The sequence below is a fragment of the Pteropus medius genome, unplaced genomic scaffold, assembly GCF_902729225.1.
Source record: "Pteropus medius unplaced genomic scaffold, Ma_sr-lr_union100, whole genome shotgun sequence".
In the NCBI taxonomy this organism is placed as follows: domain Eukaryota; kingdom Metazoa; phylum Chordata; class Mammalia; order Chiroptera; family Pteropodidae; genus Pteropus; species Pteropus medius.
Window position 1 is genome coordinate 12,830,491 of NW_024346062.1, and position 22,968 is coordinate 12,853,458.

At 33.1% G+C, this 22,968-nt stretch overlaps 1 protein-coding gene across 19 annotated transcripts in view; it reads right to left on the reverse strand.

Annotated features, from left to right (window-relative positions):
* Nucleotides 1–22,968, reverse strand: part of KIAA0825 (KIAA0825 ortholog) — a 355,235-nt gene that overhangs the window by 326,704 nt on the left and 5,563 nt on the right. For 13 of the 19 annotated variants that reach the window (XR_005655479.1, XM_039875078.1, XM_039875074.1 and 10 more), the window contains one exon: nucleotides 9,358–9,503. The gene's annotated coding sequence lies outside the window, so the exon portion shown is untranslated. Of the gene's footprint in view, nucleotides 1–4,571; nucleotides 4,612–9,357; nucleotides 9,504–22,785; nucleotides 22,961–22,968 lie in introns of those variants that run through there. The other 6 variants (XM_039875069.1, XM_039875072.1, XM_039875073.1 and 3 more) reach the window with 5 other exon arrangements.

Genomic DNA, 22,968 nt, shown 5'->3' on the forward strand with positions numbered 1-22,968 from the left:
ATATTAAAAATATATAAACATGATTCCTGACATATTTTCACATACTTAAAGCAATTTCTTAGTTATATCTATCTCTCACGACTATTTTCCTGAAGAATGTATTTTTTTTATATTACTGCATTATTTTTATATTTCTCCAAGTTGCATTTTAGAGTTAGCAAATTTTAAATTGTTGATACCTTCAACCGACTATTCTATCTACTCCTCCTTAGGTACTAAGCTACCTAGTAATTTTATTAAGTGCAGAACAAATTTTTCTAGTGGTGAATATCCAATTTTAATTTTTAATAATGAAATACATAAATATGTTAGCCTAAATATTTTTATACATAGTGGTTTTTTTTTTTTTGCCTCCTTGCAGAGTGCCTTTTTTGACCTATAATTAAAAAAAAAACTCATCAAATATTTATAATTATTTTCAATGTTTTGCTAAATTTGGATACTGCATATTGTAGGCTTTCCGAGTTTAACTTTATTCTGTACTTCAATAAAAATTTATTCAATTAAAAAGATGAGCTCCATGAAAAGATTTTCTCCATAAGTCTAGATATTTCAAAATACAATTATGGAATTTCACAATTAAATCCTGCATGGCATTTGAGTTCTCATCATTTAATTTGTTCAGTTCCTCCTTCGATTTCAGGGGGATACATTTCAAGGTCTTCCTATTTGTGAGTTTTGTTTTCAATAAGCAATTCCTTAATAGCGTCACATGAAGTTAATAATTTTGCCTTCTATTTGTTAAATGCTTTGATCAAAGATTTCTAATAGATTTTGAAAAAACTGCAACCAAAATTGAAAAGACATTTTTACAAGAGTATTTAATACCACGGTAAGACACTTAAATCAACTTACACAGTAATTCTTCAAAGTCTCAAACATTCCTAAAATCCAAAGAGATAAAATGTATACAACCATGTTTAAATTATTTTTGTTTTCTTCAACAGCCTAATAACAAAAATCTTCAGGCTGGTTGTCCTGTAAATGTATAAACAACTACATCTTCTATTAGACTAGTATATTTTACAGATTTTTGGATGCAGTTAAGAAGTACCATGTGTATCACAATATATTCCAAGTATATCTCTCCATAGGTTCTACATTTATTTTAAAAATTTTTATGATTTTATGTTCTACCACAAATATTTTTAATATCATCAAGACCAAATAATTTTATCATGTTGTAGTTTATAATTCAATTTATAATACTATTCACAAAAATGTCGAGTATTTCACCTTTTACAGAATGAATTTCTAAATGTTTTACTTTGAATTAGACACGGAACTTGAACCATTAGTGGAATTAACTGATTTTTTAAAATTAGAAATATCCAATGATACTGATGTAAAACTAGCATCATTTAACTATTGATAAAATTCTTTTAATGGAGCCAATTCTTTTAATGGAGCCAACATTAATAGCTATCGTTTCACCTTTCTTACACGCACAAGAAAACTTGAAACTGTAAATGAGAGAGATTAATTTAAAAAAATCACTTTACCTAAATGAAAAAATCATGTTTCAGAGTGGTACACAAATGTACCTTCTGCAGCTAAGCATTAAAATGTAGTATTTGCAGGCATGGTCTTAAAATAAGGCTATCAAACAGATGTTAATCTTCTTCAGCAGACTAACGTCTTCTTATTTTCATGTGATCAGTGATGTCATTACAGTCCCCATAGTGTGAGTTACACATTAATCCTTTTCAGCAAGTCATAGGATATTCAGTACTAACTTAAATGTGCACTGTTGTGTGTGTGTTTTTAATATTGTCACCAAAAGGGTTATTACAAAATAAAAATGTGTTACCCAACAATAAAATAAATAGGTATTTGTAGATTTATACTACATGCTACATGATAAAACCCTTGTAGCAATCGAGTTTGGACCATATTCACTTTATGCATAGCAAGATTAAATAAAGGCTGGGAAACAGTGTGCAATCCATGGGCCAGGGTGTGTGTCCAGCACAACTAGCTGGCACCTCAAGTAGCCAGCAGAGGTGGCGGCATCAAATACTTCTGCCAGCACCATCACCCAAAAGATGAAAAAGTTAGCTGTACTGCTCATGGCAGAGTACATTTACTTTACCAGGAAGCACCCTTCATGCTGCCCTTGAAAAATATATGTTAACTTATAGTATTATGTCTGGAAACGATCTGGAAAAAAATGGGCCGTTGCCAATTTACCCATATGTTAAAGTGAGAATTCTGTTCACTACACTGGTATCTCACATATGAGATCATGTCAGAATGTAGAAATACAAAGTGTAGGTCTACCTAAACCTAACCTAGTTTATTTACATGCAACTATTAAATGACACTTTATTCAAAAATGCAAAGTCTGAGACATGCTAAACCAGATGAAATGCTAGAACGAAAGGCATAAAACAAGACTATCCTAGGCAAACTGTATATATGATGTGATATCAGTATGATGTGCTATTTTAAATAACAATATAACATATAAAATGGAACTTAAGTACATATAAAAATGATAATCCTGTATGGCATGGCATGAAAAGATTTCCAGAAAACTGTATTATTTCATTTAAAAAAAGTTGTAGAACTATGTATACAGCATGATACAGTATAATGATACTTTCAAAACAAACAGAAAAAACTATCCCAAAAAATCAGGAAGGATACTCAGCAAATTATTAACGATGCGAATCTGTGGTTGATAGAACTAAAAAAGGACAGAGGAAAGAGAATTTGTATTCTTTATAATCTATTTTTGTTTGAACTTATAATGAGCATGTCTTACTTTTGACACATAAGAAGCAAAAACAAATAATACAAATATGTTACAAAACATTAACTAACTTAGTATCAACTGAGTGGTGCAAGTAAAAAAGGATCCAGAATTCTGCAGTGGGAAGTTCCATATGGGCAGAGGGAGGTCAAGCCGCCAAGAAAAAGGAAGATAAAGGCATTCCTAGAGGTGGGAGCCCAGTGATCTTCCAAAACTTGTAGCCTAACAGGACTCACAGTTGGAGACATATAATCTCTCACTATATACAAGTTCGAACATTCTCCAATTCTGGGAGTGATTCAAAAACTAGTGAAGGGAGGACATAAGAAGCCTCAGCCAGACAGTAACTTGAGAAGTAAATAATGAGATCATATCCTGCTTATTTCCCTCCTATTCCACAACCTGAGCTCTTACTAACTTGTATATTACCAATGTATAATTAGGTCCCCATCTTGTGGTTTCTTTGTAAGTACTGCGATCCCTCTCCTAACCCCAGCCACAGTTACCTGCTCCAGATTCATGAACTACCACCAACGGGGGACCTTAGTAGTTAAAATGATGAGACCTCCTTAGAGCATATATAGGACTGTTTGGGGGAGCCAAAGCAGACAATTCATAAATGAAAACAGTGAAAGATAAAATGAAAGAGGTATGCTATAGCCAGCTAGGTATGCTAAGGCTTCTTTTTTTTCTCCAGGAGGAAAACATCTGGACTTTATCCTGTACAAAACAGGGAGTCATAGGTTTTTAACTAAGGCAGTACATGACTACTATTTTATAAATATTCATCAAACAGGGTGTTAGAACGGTTTGCTGTGGGGTGAGAAAATAGAGGTAGGAAGATCAATAAAGAGGATAGTGAATCTAGTTGAAGGTGATGATGAATAGGAAGAGGATAGGGCCATAACAAAAGGAAAGATAGCTTTTGAAATGACTTTCCAGGGTATGAATTGATAGCTTGGGGTTACTGAGTGAGGCAGGAAATTATAGTTGAAAGAAAATCAAACAGGTGTCCTAGGCATCAACAGGCTTGTACTTTAGACCCAAGTCATCAGAGAAAACAAACAGGACAATGTAGAATTATAAAGTCATGTTAGGAGACAGAAAACATGTGGATATGTCATAGAAATTAGTAAAGGGTAAAAGCCAGGGTGTGGTTCTTCCTGGACAACAAAAATCGGTGCAGGAAAGACCAATTATGATAGCAGTGGCTAAGAAAAAGAGGTGGGCATCATACAAAGCAGGGTATGCTTGCTGTCAAAAGCTCATACGGTCTTGTTGAAGGGAGCCAAAGATACCATACAGGGCATGTTCTTGCTAGCCTCCAAGAAGCTGGCTGAGGAATGGGTAACTGCTATGGTTGACCACAAGATTTTCTGCTGGTTAGGTCCCAAAGACAGGCAAGGGTAGCGAGATGAGGCTATAGGGAAGTTTATGTAGTAAAGGCTAAATTATTACAAAGGAAATTCTGAAATTTTAATATGGATGACAGACTGATAGCTTATGAATAGATTTTAAAAACTTAGGAGGAAAATAATGGTAAGATGGCATGGCAAATTCAGTTCTAGACATGATGATTCTGAGTGAATTACATGAATGGAAATGTCCAGAATAGAAATAGAGGAAGTTATATGAGGGAAATGCTTGAGAAAACATAGTGCTCATAATGTCACACTGAAGTTCAGAAGACCAAGATTCAGTATCTTTCAAATTTTTTGACTACGACCCGCAGATTAAAAAAATACACTGCAATGTAATTAATGTGTACATGTGCACACGCAAATCTTAAACAAAAGTGTCATGAAACATTACTTACCCTAATATCTGCTTTGATAGTTTCTGTTCTATTCCTACCTTCCTTCTTTCCTTCCTACTTAATTTTAATGCACGGCCTCCAAAGTGATTTCAGCACCTACATTTTGGCTCAGTTTGATTACAAAATAACCTTTGTGACCATTTTGTAGTATCATCTGCAAAGATATGACTGATAAATCCAGAGACGTTCTTTGAGAAAGGATAAAAAAGAGAAAAAACAGAAAATTACAGATTAGCATGAGGAACACTAACAAGAGGTAGAAGAAAGGCGAAAAGATAATTTGGAGTAAAATGATGGAAAAAACAAGTATCAAAGAAGATAATGCTACAAAAAGGAATGAGTAGCCAATAAAAGCTTTTCTTCAATTAATGTCTTTGCTTCCACTGTAGTGTTTCTTCAAGTGTAGCCTGTAATTAATTTAAGGAGAATTACCTCAGGCACTTGTTAAAAATTCAAATACCTGTGCCTTACCCCAAGCCTAGTGAATTGAACTCTCTGGATGTAGGTCCTGAGATTGGCAATTTAAGAGTTTCCCAGGGCATTCTTTACACCAAGTATTTCTATGTCAGTGCCTTTCGCAAATCAATTTTCAAAAGAGTGCTTTCCAGGAACACATAATCTCACTTCACACATTAGGTGAATTCTTGAAAAGTTGTTAAGTGAGTACCTGCACACCAAACCATTATTGTCCTAAAGACTACCATGGATTAATTTCAGAATTCTGTTCACCCAGAAGGAAACAAGCAAGTTTCTTGGAATATTCGAGCTTTAAACATTCTCTATCGTCTCAGTTTTCTTGTATTGGTTATGCAAATGGTTGGTCAACCAAGCTTACAATTATTATCTTTATTTGATTTAAAAGCACATACATTTAAAAATTCAACATGCTGTTAACACATTTCAGTTTGATTTTGAACTGATTTCATTGGACTTAACAGGTTATGTACCGCAATTAATTAAGTTGCATTTAACAGAACTCACAGGCAGGCAGCATCACAGGAGACACTTTTCAGAAAATACAAAAACTGAAGTCTGTAATGTGAACTTTAACAGCAAAGATATGCTTTTATGTGGTGAGCTCTGCTAACAAATATATATGTCAATTTATTATCAGTTGATAACCAAGAAGTATGAGATGTGAATCTATTGTATTCTAAGATGGGAATTATAGCAAACAACAACTGTAGTAGCTAACCTTTATTCACTTACCTCATATAGGGCCCTGTTCTAAATCCTTTACATGTATTAACTCATTCCATCTTCACAACATTCCTGTGAAGTAAGTATCATTTTAAACCTCAGTTCCCAGATGGTGAAGCTGAGGTATAGAAAACTGTGTAAGTTTCCTGAGGACTCACAGCTAGAAAGAGAAACTGAGATTCAAATCCAGGAAGCCTGTCTCTAAAGTCTGTGCTCAAAGGCAGTGTGCTACACTGGGATTGTAAGAAAGTCTCATGTCGAAGTAGTTAGCTGTCATTGCAGAGAGAATTTTTTATATTCTGGAATGTTTTTCTGTTCTTTATACAATTGATTTCAAGATAACTTGGGTATATTTTGGATCCCGGCTCATGTTTAGTTATTAGATCTCATTATAAGGTAGTTTATACAAGATAGAAATACTCAAAATAGCAGAAAGATAGGATTTCAGTATCACATTACACATAAAAATAAAAATCTGTTTTATAAGATACTTAATTCTGTTTCAAAGGGCAGGATAGCATAGTGGTGTAGAGCTGTGCTTCTCAAACTTCAAGGAACCAATAACATGGCAATCTTGTTATAAATGCAAATCTTCAGAAGATTTGGGGTGAGGCTTGAGATTCTGCATCTAATTTCCCAGGTAAAATAGTGATATTGCTGGTGTGGGGGTCACATTCAGAGTAGCAAGGGCTTAGAGTGCGAGCTCTGGAGCGTCACCATTTGCGTTTGAATCCCAGCTCTGTTATTTACTAGTTTTGTAACATTCTCTTCATGTGCCTCTACTGCAGCTATAAAATAGTGAGATCATCAAAGGGTTGTTACGAGTATTACATGAGATAATCCATGAATAGTACTTAGAACAATTGCTGGCATGTAGAAAGCACTCAATACATATTATCTTTTAATATTACCGAAAACTATTAAAAGCATATATTGTATCCCATTAAAAAGCCATTTATAGAATTGACTGATGTAGCAGAAACACTAAATAAAATTTCATCATTATTTTCCAGTCACTAGAACATCACTGTACATTGAAGGACATTAAATACATAAGTTAGATCCACTACTCAGCTTTATTAAATACATAAATCTGAAACTGCTCTAAATGAATTTGCATGAAGCTGCCTTCGCCTGTAATATTTAAAGAGAATATTTTGTTTCTCTGCCAGAAAACTTTTTTATATTGCAGGTATATACTGAGTTCCAATTCATTTATTTTAATAATTTCCTCTAAATTTAGAAACAGACATTTTTGTTAAAATTTCATTCTTATCAAACAGAAATCAGAACTAGTATTAGTATGAACAATAATAATGATTTAAAAAATTTATTTAAACAAGGGCATGAGTAGAGTTAAAATGAGTTTGGAGAATTTAGCCAAAATCTTAACAGACAACAGCATACATTTTCAAACCACTACACAATGCAGCAGTTACCTCTTATTGTTGAAGCCTGCGGCTTAGAAAGAATATTATTTGTCAGAACTGTGATGATTTAATAATGATGTGATATGGGAGGGTCCAAAGGGTAGGAAAAGTTAAGTTAGGGCAAAATGAAGATAAAATTTCATAGCATCATCCCAAATGAAAACTATTAGAAATTTCTCAAATTCAACACTGCTTGAAAAAGAAAGAGATAGAAGGAATGAAACAGAGTACACTGGACAAGAAAGATTAATGTTTGCTCAGTCATTATGACAAAACCAGGAAGAATAAAACCTGGTGCTTCAGTCTAGGAGGAGATGAGAGCTATAAAATGTTTTGGTCAGTATTATATATGAGTCAGCAAGAAAAGATCAATGAGCAATTTGCTTCTCTTTTCATCTTTTATTTCTCTAACATAGGTGCTGAAAAAGACAACTGTGGGATGGATGCTAATGTTTCTTTTTCTAAATTAAAACTAGATTCAGCATAGACAATGCAGACCTGCCTTGTGAAATCATGGCAGATAAGAATCAAGGAAAAGGGAAGAATTTGGGTAAGTAGATTATTCTTTCCCTCCTCTCTCCCCTTTTTTTTCTTTTCCCATAGAATGCTCCTGGCTGTTCCTTTAATGTCTAGTGTGGTACTAGAAATTTCTTACACATAAGTAACAAGTGTTACTTTAAAAAGCAAGATTCTATTTTTAAATATCTTCATAACAGTGCTTTATAAAAAGGACTGCCATATGAAAGTTTTTAAGGCAGGGTTTACCTATACTCAACTACGCCAAATAAGGATTCTTCAAATGAAATTATTATCAGGTTTAACTTGTACTTTTAGTCAAAAAAATATCAATTGTGGGAATTATGGTTCTTAACATTTGTAGAAGGTGATAACCAACAGGATCAAATGGTTAGTATTAGTGGTACAGGAAGAATAGAATGTGAACAGGATCATATCAACATCACGTCTTGTTATTCGGGTTTATATTGGTATGAATCAAGTTCCTGATAAACAGAAATTTACTGAAATGCCTGAGCTAACTTTCTCCACTTACATAGCAGGTATTAGTTATCTCTCGAAATCAGAGAAGCAAGAAATTCCACTTCAGTGTGACCTATTTATGCCTCTTAGACTTATCATATGCATTATTTAATGACCCTGAACCAAAGGAAATGTAGAAACCTATTTGAAAAGCTGACATTAAGGTTGTGACACCAACCAAAACAACAAGAAAATTTAAAGTTAAACTGACACACAATCCCCAAATCAGCCTGTTATGCTCCTAATTTAAAAATCAGTTACTATGTGAAATAGTGATAGCATGTCAGCCTCTGCTTTGAAACTCTTGAATTTTGTCATTTGGTGTTTGTGTCACAACCTTAAAATTATTTAAATATACTTTTTAATATCTATTATTTAAAAAATATCTTTGAATTGAAGATACTCCTAAAGCTTTGAAGAAGCCAACCTCAAAGCACTGCATTCCTAGTGTGCCACTTTTATTAGAAGTGGTGCATAAAACATTTGCTGTTGACAAATCTAATTCATTAAAAGGTGAGATGGATGCATTTTAAAATAACTGGCTGGCATCATTATCTGCAATGCCTTTTATAAATTATTCCTGTTTTCCCTTTTGACTGAACTTGTCACAGTTCCCTTTCAGAGTCTGAGTGTTATACCTTCTAGTCAGTGCTTTCAACATGTTTAGACAAGTCATAAGTTAAACAAGCAGTGGTATTTTATTTTCTAGAAATGAGAAAGGGTAGCAGAAATACTTACAGATTATTTCATTCAATTTGCTGATTTTTAACTAAAAACAAGCAAAGTCAGTGGTGGTTTCATCTCACACAAAGGATTTAAAAATAAAACCATACTGTTTTGGGTAGAAAAAAAATTTCAAAGAAAGAAACATAAAGAGAGATGCTGGCAGCCCTGCTGCACTGTTGTGCAGACTTAGTTTAAAACTGAATTGTCCTTCCCCTGACATAGGAGATCAGGTACATCATAAGGCTGACAGCTGGCTGGCACACTAACTTTCTAAAGGAAAACACAAATTGTGTTTCTCTTAGAAGCCAAAGGAATAGAATTATAGAAGCCTTCAAGGAAACTGAGTAGGCAGAGTACAAATTATTTAAAATATGAAGAAAAATATTTCTTACCTTGTTTTGTTTAGGAAGACTAGAAGACTGAGCTGGTCTTGTAATCCTAAGGAGGTAGAAAATTATTTCCTTCCAACTTGTCAGTAAAAGAGCTGCCCTTTCTTTAGCATCTTCAGCAGTTTTTTTTCCAAAATACACAAACACACCTATAAAATAATTAGATAAAACTTTATCATTGCCACAATGAAGGGAGCATAGTCACAATATTAGTTATCTACATTGGTAGTGACAGTACTATCATTAGGTCATGACGTACGGGCTTGAGCCAAGAGATACTGAAAATACATAAAGGCTGAGGATGGAGTACCTAAGAAATGCTTATTAACAAGACTGATCCATGGCTTACAAGCACATGGGTAACAGAGGCACCTAGGAAAATGCATACTCAAAGCATTCTTTTTATTTTTATTGATTTTTCAAATGTTCCTAAAGAAGTGTAGATGATAGAGAGTAAGGGATGGCTGCATGTTATAAAACAAGCAATACCTTTCAATATAATTACCTTTCCTGTTTAGTTACCAGTTGCCCCATAAGTTTATTAAAACCATCTTTTCCCCACTCTTTTGAGTTATCTTGTTAAGACAGATTCTGACTCAATTGATCTGGGGTTGAGGCCAGAGATTCTGTATTTCTAACAAGTCCCAGGTAATGCCACCAATGTTGTCGGTCTATGGAATACACTTTCACTAGTAAGGTTCCACCAGTCTGTCTGTCTTTCCTTGTACCAAAATACACTGTTGTCATTCTTGGCTATTGGCCCTTTGTCTTTCCACATAATTTTTGAATCTTTTATCAAGGATTCTCCCCTCCCCACCAAAACAGACAGAAATTTGATTGAGATTGCATTGATCGAATTGAGCATCTGCAAAACGTTAAGTTTTCCAAGCCATGTGTATTGTATATCATTCCACTTATTGAAGTCTTATTGTCACACAGGAATGCCTTACTATTGTCCACATGGGAGTTTTGCACATCTCTTGTTATGTTATATATATTCTTAGGCACTTCATATTTTGAATGTTTGTTTAAATAATATCTTTGTAAAATCTATCTTTTTCCTTTTTTGTTTATGTATGTATTTGTATAATTTTTGTAAAATTATGTTTTTATCCAGGATATTTGCTTAACTTTTTTTCTGTAGTTTAAACTTTTTTTTATGTACAAATAATTAGTTTTACTCCTTCATTAAAAAATTTAGTTTTTATTTTTTTATCTTGCTTACTAAAAGAAAAAAATAAATGTACTCTTTAATAGAAAAGACGTTTTTGTTATCTATAATCAGCCAAACTGATCTCATGTTTAGGCCTAGGTTGACTGGAAAACTGAGATGAAGAAGGTTCAAAGTATTTCTTTTGGTATTTAAGATTGTCCTCCAACTTATGGCCTTTCTCTGATGTCTGATATACAAGTGCTTAAATATTACTAACATCCATTATCCCAAGCTCACTTCCAGTTGATATTTCATCCGAAACAGACAAAAACTCTCATGGAAAACTTGGCCTCTCTGGGAACTGAATTTGAACAAAAGAGGGACAGAGGAATTACGACCAGGGTAATGGTTCAGTTCCATCCAAGAACTAAGGTGGAAATGCCAATTCTAGGAAGCCATTACAGAGATACAACTATCACCTACATTCCGTAACTAAGATCACATGATTTCTTGGAAAACCCATAAATAACTGAAATTACTTTCATGATGACAATGTCAGCCTGTTCTAAGGCTAATTATCCTTCTTGATAGCTGTCACTCAATCAGCTTGACAAGGAAAAAATTAACATTTACTGTTCCACTAACTGTCAATGTTGTTAACATTGGCTACCCGAGGAAAGGTAAATATGCATGATGGTGGGATGGAGGAAAGGGTAAAGAAAGAGAAGGAGGCAGTAACTAAAACAAGAACCATCATAATAATAAAAATGCAACAAATTGTTTCTTTAAAATGTGTTCATAATCCACTATAAGTAACTATGAAGAAGTATAGCAATATAGAAAATGCTAAAATGGAGAAGTGAAAACAAGACCCATGACAGCATGTATACATTACATTGCAACCGTTTAAAAATACATGCACAAAACTTTTGATTAGGAAGATCAGTGTGTATTTTTCCCCATCTTCTTCCAGAGATCTCCTTAAAAAGATAAGAAAGGTGTATGTTGGAGGTGGACAGAGACGATGTAGAGTCCTCTCTACAAATTTGTACAAGGTAAGACAGATGAACGAGTGTTCACAGAAGAAATGGAGTGGGAAAGCCAAATTCTAGAATGTGTGCAGAGAGCACTGCAGCTAAAGGAATGATCTGATATCCCTGGCAGAAGTATGGATTAAGAAGTGAAGCTAAAATATGTGATCAATTGAAGATTTGTCCAAGAAACACTGAATCTCCCTCCCCTATCATTTTGTACAGGCAACTACTTTTTTATTTTGTCCATAGTTAAATACCTGACCATAAGTAAGAAAGGAAAAAAAAAGTAGATGGGAGAAGTGTTGTGTTTGAGGAAATGAAATAACTGTTTAGAAATCTAGGAAACATAGTATGGATATGGGTGCCCGAAAGAGAAGTCTGCCTCATTCTGGCCTTAAACTGACTTCCAGCATATTCCTGTTTCCACCTCTTCACTGTAAAGCCCATGCCAGTCAAATCAGTGCCATCCAAATATAGTAGCCTTTTTATTTTCTCTTTTCTAATATGCATGTATAGCCAAGGAAAAAATATATATGTTTTTTTCACATTTGAGACCAATGTAAAACAAAAATTTGTCCCAAAGAAATCAGAGATAAATTAATTAATAGAACATGTAAATTTTCCATCATCTTGAGAGAGTAAAGAAAAAAATATACATAACACAAGACCAGAAGCTGGACTTCCAGTTATGGTTGAATGTGATCATCATATACTCTTCCAAAAAACTAAAAGAGTAGACAAAAGTGACAAATACAACTATTTCAGTACTCTAAAAACTGACCAAAGGAATATAACAATTTAAGAAACAGTCACATTTGAAAAATTACTAATATTTTGGTAAGAATTTAGGACCCTGTGGCATTCTGGCCTGGAGCTATTTTATTACAATCAACCACACTTCAGCCAGGACAGAGTTTCTTTCAGTGTGAGGACGAGCATAAGATCTTGAAATATCTTTGCTGTGGTCAAAGGGGCACACTTGAGTTCGAGTGGTAGGTGATGTTTAAACCCAAGTGTTTCAGTAGAACTGATGATCTTAGAAGTGGCAAGCAGGGAGAGCCAACAGCTCTATTAATTCAAAGTCATGGTCATGGTTGGGGCAAGCATATTCTTGGCAAAAGCAGAGTATGTGTAATAGAGACTGGAGAGGAATAAACTAGCCACACATTTCTGAGGCTGAGTGATCACATGAACAGAGGAAACGTGAAAGAACCCAGCAGAAACCAAAAGCTAGGACACAGCTGAAAACTGTAAACTTTAAATGAATTCCTCTGTTGAGAGAGAGATCCATGAAGAGATCAGAGACAAGCTATTGACCTGAAGTGTTTAAGCACAACTACTGTACAACCATTGGCTTTTCATTTAAGCTACACAAAGAGGCCAGTCCTAGGAAGCCAAATGTAAAACTCAAAACAAAAATCTTAAAACAAAACAAACAAACAAATAAAGATACATCAGTGGCCGCACATCACAGGGGAGATTGATGTCACTGATTAAATTTAGGCAAATGTTTAAACAAAGAAACCAGCAAATAAGCAAAGCAACAACAACAATATTTAGGGATTAAGATATTAGAATCCAGAGCTGATTTAAATATATGATCTAAAAATGTCCAGTTTTCAACAAGCAATTATGAAGCATGCAATGAAATAGGAAAAAAGCCATTAAGAGGAACCTTCTGGGTGTTCCTAGATGTTGGATTTAAACATAGACTTCAAAGCAGCTATTACGAATATGTTCAAAGAACTCAAAATGACCATATTTAAAAAATAAAAGGAAAGTAAGACAATAAATAAAAAAGACATTCTCAATAAAAAGACAAAATTTTTTTAAAGAACAAAATGGAAATTTTGGAGTTGAAAAGTACAATGCAAGAAAAGACAATTCACTATAAAGACTTGACAGCAGATTCAAAATGACCTGAAAAGGAATTGGAGAACTAAAGATAGTTAATATAAATTACTCAATCTGAAAGAACAGAGAGAAAAAAAAGATTTTTAAAAAATAAGCAAAGACTCAGAGACATTTGGGACAATCATAAACATATCAAAAAACATGTAATAGCATCAGCAAAGGAGTAGAGACAAATAAAGGGATAGGAAAAAATGAGGGACAAAAACATACCAAATGAAATGAAAAACATTAATCTACTCATCACAGAAGTTTAACGGACAAATATAAAGAGATCAATATCTAGACATAACATAAGCAAACTATTAAAGGACAAAGACCAAGAAACTAAAACCATCAAGAGAAAGCTAACTCAAAACATATAGGTAAGCATCAATAAAGCCATGGAGGCCAGAAGTCAGTGGAATTAGAAATTCAAAGTGCTGAAAGAAAAAGACTGTCCACCAAATACTCTATATCAAGAATAGCTGTCCTTTAAATTGAAGGCAAAATATAGTCATCCTTTTAAAACAGAAGACAAAATAAAAATTGAGAATTTGTTGCTAGCAGACCTGTCTTAAAAGAAATAGTAAAAGAAATCCTTCAGGCTGAAAGAAAATGACACCAGATGGCATTAACACAGTAAATATTTGGGTTAATATGAAAGGCTGTAAAATATTATCTCATTTCTTTTCACTGAATTTTTTAAAAGACATAGATTGTATAAAGCAATATCTATAACAATGTATTGTTTATTTTATAACATGTAGAGATTTAATACATATGGCAATATCACAGAAAGGGAGAAAGAAATAGAACAACATTAGAACAAAGTTTTTATATTTTATCAAAATTAAGTTGGTATTATCTGGATGGTATTAAATTGGTTATGTTAAACAAAGATGTAGAATGTATTCCCTAGAGCAAACACTCAGAAAATAACTTTTAAAAGGTAAAGTTACACTAGAAATTTAAATGTGTGTACACTAAAAATATTTATTTAATACAAAAGAAGGCAACCAAGGCAGAAGAAAGGAAAAAAAGATAGGAGTCATATAAAAACAAAGCATAATGGAAAATGTGAACCTAACCAGATCTATAAGTACATTAAATGTAAATGGTCTAAACATCTCAATCAAAAACAGGGATTGTCAGACTAGATTTAAAAAGGCAAGATGTAACTGTGTCATCTATAAAAGACATATTTTACATTCAAATATGAAAAATAAATTAAAAGTAAAGGATGGCAAAGGTAAGCCATGAAAACAGTAACTATAATAGAGCTGTAGTTACTGTACTGGTATTAGACAAAACAGGCTTTAAATAAAATTTCAAAATGATAAAAAGGAAAATACATCATAAAAATATAATACTTATAAATGTATACACATCTAAAACAAACAACCAAAATCAGTGGAACAAAAAATGAAAGAATTGAAAGAAGAAAGACAATTTGTTACAGATATTTCAAAATTTTGCTGCCAATAACTGACAGAATTAAACGGAAAATCTATAACAGAATAGAAGATTTGAATACCGTCAACCTAGTCAATCTAATTAACATATATAGACTACTCTACTCAATGATAGCAGAATACACATTTTTTTCAAATGCCAAAAAAGTTTTCCAAAATAGAACATATGCCACATCATAAAATAAGCCTTAATAAACTAAAAATGAGTGAGATCATAAAACGTTCTTCAAGTACAACAGACTTAACTTAGAAATCAATAGCAGAAAGAAATCTTGGAAAACCCTCAAATTTGGAGTTAAAGAACATATAGTAAGTCGGAAAAGAAATTACAAAGGATATTAGAAAATATTTTTTACCGAATAATAGCGAAAACATAATACATCACATTTAATGGGATACACAAAAAGCAGTGGTTAGAAGGAAATCTATATTTCTACCTGTATCAGAAAAGAAGAAAGTTCTCAAATAAAAACTTAAGATTTGATCTTAGGACACTAGAAAAAGAAGAGCAAACCACATCTAATGCAAGAAGAACAACAACACAAAAGATTACAGCAGAAATAAATGAAATAGAAAAGAAAAAAAAAATAGAAAAAATAAAAAGTTGGTTTTTCAAAAAAGTCAACAAAATTGAAAACCTTTAGCTAGACTGATCAAAAAAAGGAAAAATCACACAAATCACCAAAATAATACATGAAAAAGCTGTTACTATTGACCACACAAGTCAAAAAGATTATAAAACAACACAATGAACAACTTTATGCCAACAAAGTACACATACAAATGAAATGGACACATTCTTTAGAAAGACATAAATAAACTGATATAAGATGAAATGTGAAAAAGGAATAGACCTAAAACAAGTAAAGAAATTATATTAGTAATTCAAAATCTTCCTACAAAGAAAAGTCCCAAGGATTTCACTGGTCAATTCTATGAAATAAAAAAATAAAATAATTTTAACATTTCACAGACTTTCAGAAAACAGAGGAAAAAAATCTTCCTAACTCATTCTATGATGACGGTATTACCCTAATAACAAAGCCAAATACATCACAAGAACATAAAATTGCAGGCTAAATGCTTATATTTAAAAAGGTAGTTCTAAAATCAATTAGCCTAACCTTCAACCTTAAGAAACTAAAAAAAGAAGAGCAAGCTAAACACAAAGAAGCAAACGATAAAGATTAGATTGGGAATAAAAAGAGAACAGAAAAACAATAGATAAAATAATGAAACTAAAATTGATTCTTTGAAACATGAACAAAATTCACAGACTTTTAGTTTGACTGACGAGAGAGAGAAAAAGAGAGAAGACAAATTACTAAAATTAGTAATGAAAGAGGGGACATTATTACTGACCTTATAGAAATAAAGAGATCATAAGGGGTCACTATAAACAACAATAAACATCAAATCTTATAACCTAGATGAACAGACAAATTTCTAGAAAGGCAAAGTAGTGAAATGACAGATTTAAAAAAAGTATGAGTAGACCTATAACTAGGAGGCAGATTGAATTAATAAATCAAAATTTTCCCACAAAGAGAAGCCCATGGCCAGATGGCTTTGTTGGTGAATTCTACAAATATTTAAAGAAGAATTAACACTAATCCTTCACAAATTCTTCCAAAAAACAGAAGACAAGGGAATACCTCCCAACTGACTCTCTGAGGTCAGTATTACTCTGATACCAAAACAAGACAAAAACATTACAAGAAAACTATAAAACAATATCCCTTAAGAATACAGAGGCAAAAATATTCAGCAACTTGAATCCAGCAACAAATAAAAAGAATTGTACACCATGACTAAGTGGGATTTATCCCAGGAATGTAAGGTTAAATCAACACGGGAAAATGAATCTATGTAATATACCTTATTAGTAGAATAAAGTACAAAAACTACATGATGGTCTAAGAGAAGAATGTGTCAAAATCCAATATCTTTCATGATAAAAACACTCTACAAACTAGGAATAGAAGGGAACTTCATCAACCTGCTAAAGGACATCTACAGAAAACCCACAGCTGATTTCATCCTTAATGGTGAAAGACTGCAAAATTTGCCATTAAGATCAGGAACAAGACAAGAATGTCCATTTTTACCACAACTATTCAACAGTGTACTGGAAATCTGAGCCAGGACAATTAGGCAAGAAAACCAAATAAAAGACATCCATTTGGAAAGGGAGAAGTAAAACTATCTATTTAGAGATGACATGATCTTGTATGTAGAAAATCCTAAGGAATTCTAAAACAAACAAACAAAAAATCCCCAAACTGTTAAAGAAACTGAATTAGATCTAAATAAATAAGACATCCATGTTTATGGATTGAAAGATTTAATATTGTTAAAGTAGCAATACTTTCCAAATTATTCTATAGCTACAAGGTAATCCCTATCAAAATCCCAGCTGCCTATTTTGCAGAAATTAACAAACTGATCTTAAAATTCATCTAGGAAGGCAGAGAACCCGGAATAGTCAAAAAATCTTGAAAAAGAACAAAGAGAACCACATTTCCCATTTTTCAAAACTTACTACAGAACTACAGTAACGAATATTGTATGAAAGGACAGGTATAAGAATAGAACATGAAATCAATGGAATAGAACTGAGAGTCCAGAAATAAACCCATATTATATCTAACTGATTTTTGATGAAGGTTTCAAGAAAATTCAATAGGGAAAGATTAGCCTTTTCAAGAAATGTTGATGAGACAACTAGATAGCAATATAAAAAAGAATGAAGTCAGACTCCTTCATCAAAAGATATTTAAAAATTAACTCAAAATTAATCGAAGATCTAAATATAAGTGTTAAAATATATAAAATTCTTAGAAGAAATCATAAGTGTAAATCTTGACCTTAGATTAGGCAATGGTTTCTTAAGTAAAACACCAAAGGCAGAATCAACAAAAGAAAAAATATAGATAAATTGGACTTCATCAAAATTAAAATAAATTAGTGCTTAAAAAGACACCATCAATAACTTAAAAAAAAACAAACACAACCTATAGAATAGGAGAAAATATTTGCGAATCAAATATCTGATAAGGGGACAGTATCCTAGAATATTTTAAGAACAATTATAGCACAACAATAAAATGATATATAATTCCATTTAAAAATGGCAAACGATTTAAATAGGTATTTCTCCAAAGAAGATATAAAAATGGCCAATAAGTACATGAAATGATGTTGAGTATCACTGGTTAGTAGATAAATGCAAATTGAGACATGAGATAAAACTTCGTAGCTCACCAGAATGGCTATAAACAAAATATAAACAATAACAAGTATTGGAGAGGATGTAGAGAAATTGAAACCTCATACACTGCTAAGTGGGAATGTAAAGGTCTCTCCCTCATCCTGTCAGTGGGGATATTTCCTTAAAAGCACTTTGCATTTTGTAGTTATTTTTGTGATCTCTCCCACTAAACTGAAAGCACGTGAAGATAGGAATTAGGTATCTTTTCCCACCCCCAAGTGTATCAGGCAGGGCACTTGTCATTCTATGTTATCGGCAATCATTGATTTGCTTACCTCTCCCACCACTAGACTATAATCTTAAAACAGGGACTGTGCCTTCTCTATTTCTACACCCCAGTACCTAATCTACTAGGTGACACAAGAAATACAAAGAAAAAGTTAAATAGGAGATCCTAAAGTGTGGTACACAGATCCCTGATGGAGCCTCAAAATTCTTTCAGGGCATTCTCAAGGTCAAAACTATTTTTCTTAATAATATGCCATTTCACTAGGATGACGTTTGTACTAATAGTGCAAAAGCAATGATGCTGTAGCACAAAGTGCAGTCTCCAACTCATATTAGTTGTATTCGTTTTCTATTATTGCTGTAGTAAATTGAGGCAAATTTATTGTCATAAAACCACACAAATTTATTGTCTTACAGTTTCTTAGGTTATAAATCTGAAACATATCTCACTAAGCTAAAAACAATGATTGGCAGGGCTGCATTCCTTTCTGGAGGCTCTGAGGAGAATCCAGTTTCCTTGCAATTTCTAGCTTTTAGAGGCTGCTCTCATTCCTTGGTTTTTGGCCCTCCTCCCCCATTTTCTAGCTAGCTATGCGGGTTGAGTCCTTTTCACACTGCATTACTCTGAATTCCTCTTCTGCCTCCTTCTTCCATTTTTGAGAACCACTGTGATTACATTGGACCCATCTGGATAATCCAGGATAATCTCACTATTTTAAGGTAAATTGATTAGCAAGTTCAATTACGTTTGGCCATATAATGTAACATATTCACAGGTTCAGGGATTAGGGTATAAGCTTATTGGGGGGCCATTTTCCTGCTTACTATATATTTTTTTCTTCTACCACCACACAGTTGGAAGAAAAATAATGCCAGGTTCATTTAATAATGTCTTTGATGAGGCAATAAAAATTAGAAACTATATTAAATCAACTTTTGAGGAAAGTAAGAGTTTTCTCAAAATCAAACAAATTAGACTGTCATTTCATGGCAAACATTAGACATCATTTGTTGCCAATGATAAAATTAGAGATTTCAAAGCAAAATAAAAATTTTGGAAAATTTCATAAGCTGTTAGATGTTTTAAGATTTTAAGATTTCCTGATGAAACTGCTGGTGATACTAACAAATGTGATTTTTTGACATTGTATAATGAAATGTATTAATATTTGAAAGATCAGTATACCTCAGTGAATTGAATATTTTCCATATGGCCAATGCATTATGTACAAAATCATGTGTTTGTAAAGATTCATTCAAATTTCAAGATAGACCAAGGGACTTTAAAGTAATAGCACAAAAAGTTCATTGATATGTTTTTAGAGTCTACATTGCAATTAAACCTTAAGAAACTATCACTTGTTAAACTCTGGTGAAAAGGCCATTAAAGTACTCCTTTCTTTTCCAACATGTTTATATGAGCTTGGATTTTTGTTCACTTACTTCAACCAAAATAATAAACCATGACAGATCGAATGCAGAAACAGAGGTGAGAATTCAGCTCTCTTCTATTAAGCCAGACGTTAAAGAAATTGCAAATCTAAAACAATGCCACTCTTCTATTACAACTCATGTTTTGGAAAAATATATAGTTTTTAAAAAAATGCTGTTTATGTTACCACATAATGGCTTTATTATTGAATTAAATATTTTTTAAAGTCAATTTTTATTTATAACATAATAAATATAAATAGATATAATTACATACATAAAAACTCATCAGTAATTTTTAACAGTGTAAGAGACTCCTGAAACCAAACATTTGAGACCTGCTGGATTAGATAAATAGGAAAGCCCCAGAAAGATCATGATCAGGTAAAGTTAATCAAAAGAATGAGCACAGGTAGCCTCAATAATACCAGGGTACAAAAAGCAACACAAAAACAGAGCCTAGAAAAAGGGCATCATTTACAAACAGCCCACTCCCAAACTTTCCCAATTAAATCTGAATAGCAGAGGACAGAGCTCACCATTGCTAAATTGCCCATAGGCATTTTTGACGGTCAGGTATGAACATATGCTAGAAAAGGAAAGAATGATATATTTTTAAAAATCAAAAAGTAGTAAATTATGTGATTATACACAAAACTTGCATTTTTAAAATGAAAACTATTTGGTGAGCTGAAATCTAAAAAAGCAAGAAAATGGGTAAAGAATGTCATGACAAAGAAGCACAAAATAACATTCACTGGTATTAGTAATGCACCTTAAAAAGAGCTCCCAGACTTAAATCAGGTAAACTCTAGACTTAAACAGTTGCATTAGCTGTGTTCCCCAAGAAATGGATGGTAAAATTTAGATGTGGCATGGATGCTGACTGCTAGAAATCACCTTCCTAACAATGGCCAGAGTCCAGGAAAGTGCTCTTTTCAGTAAATCTTAGCAAAAAACAAACAAACAAACAAATGAATAAATAATGAAAGTGACAGAAAAGGACTATCATATTACCAACTGAAAAACAGAGTAATTATGTGCTCTCAGTGGAGCAAACAAGAAGCCTTTTCCTGGAAGCATGATACAGAATAAAGAGCTCTAAATATAGATTCTTAAGACCTAGCTTCTGGTTCAAGTCACATGTTTCCTGAGTTATCTGGGCAAGTTAAATCACCTTGTTAGTTAGTCCTCATTTCCTCACATAAGATAAATAAAGTTCATTTAAATCTCTTGCTTTAAAAATTAACTATGATTCACAATAACACATTTTATTTGCCAGTCGTGAAGCCACACATATCTGAAACAAAAGAGCAAGCTATTAGTCACCAAATTGATGGGCTATGACCTGCCATTTGGAAAACTGATTGATTTCTACAATTGCTTATTAAAAACAATCAAAGGGAGACTGAGGCCCAGACCTATAAAACTATAACCTCCTGATCTTTCTAACCACAGAGGTATCTTTGGTAAGAAGGGAAATGGAAATTCAAGTTCAGGCTAATATTCGAACTATTGATATTAACATTACTCAGCTGTTTAAGATTATTATATTTATTGGCTATTTGTGTTTACATAATATCAAACGATCAGTTGCTACTGCTTGCATTTTTCAACTGTTATTTGGAAGAGAACTTTTGATTCCTTAACAGTTCTCTGGCTAACAAAACTGTTTATAAAACATAAGAAGTTGTTAGTCTAAGAACATGTGCCTCAAATGATAAGGTCAATTGGCAGCAGGGACTATACTTAAGGAAAGTGGGGACAGGCAGTAAAATTCAAGAGCTGAAATTTAAAATCGCTTATAAAAACTTAATTATTTTTACTAATAATTAACATTATATTGAATACTCGGGTGACACGGGATTTCTCTAACAGATGACTTTGGCTCAAGGATTCTCCATGGGCCTGGGTGAAGAAACAATTTGAGATTCTACTTACCCCCTCTCCTTCCATGTCTCCTTCAGATTGTTAAGACCTGCATTGAGGCCGAAAGGCACTTCCCTCCCACTCTTGTTCCCTCTCCTTTATCTTTCACAGGCAGTTTCCTACAAAAATCTCTTCATATCTAACTCCATCTTGGCATCTGCTTCTCTAGGAATTTGAGCCAATAAAGTGCTTACAAGTCCAGCCACCATATTAAACTCTATGTATCATTTCATTCAATCTTCACAAAAGCCCTATGAAGACATTATTACTATTCTTATGTTACAAATAAGGAAAGAATAGAAAAGTAACTTGCCCAGTGTTACACAACTAGTGACAGAGCTGGGATTTGAACTCAAGTCTGCTTGACTTCACAGATGGAGCCGCAGACCTGAATTTAAAGCAATTTGACATTATTAAACAATAACGACAGAGACTAGACAGATCCCTAATAAAAATTTTCTGATGCCTTTGTGTGCTTCCACATATTATCACATTTAATCCTAATAAATCCATAAAGTTGATATTACCATTGATGAAGGAATTGGAGCTCAAAGAATTTAAGTAACTTCTTCAAGATCATATAAGTTCATGAGTTTGAGCTCACGCTCAGCTGTTTTACATTACATACCTTTGCCTAATTAATCAAAATGACAATTTTTTCCCCTAATTTTAGATAATTTTCATGAAAACTTCATTCAACAAAAAATTCCCCAAATGATTTAAACAGCTATACTTTTTTACCCTCTCTATGGGGGCATGCGTATACATATATATATATTAGCCATTTATAATATTTCCTGAGCCACGTCTCTTCTTGTCTACTTGTATTTTAAACAAAATTAACAGGGAAATAGCTGGACCACTGTTTCAAAAACCTGTCTCCAGTAACATTTCAGCAACTGAGGCTGGGAGGCAGTATTCTTTTCCTAGTTCCTGAGGCTTTTTAATATAATTGTGCTGATTTTGCCTTTTGTCTCCTCATTCAACCATAATTTTTGAGTTCGCCACTCAAAAACTTACCTTAACCAGAGTCACCTGATGAAGTGAGTCAGAAATCTGCAGATTCATCACTTCTAATGACCAAAGCCTGGTTGTTTCCCAGCCTCTAAAAGGACACAGCCTAGCAGTAGTCTCCATTATGACTGGTAGAGACGGATGTTGAGCAGCCTGGAAATAACTTGAAAGCATTCAAATGCTGGAAAA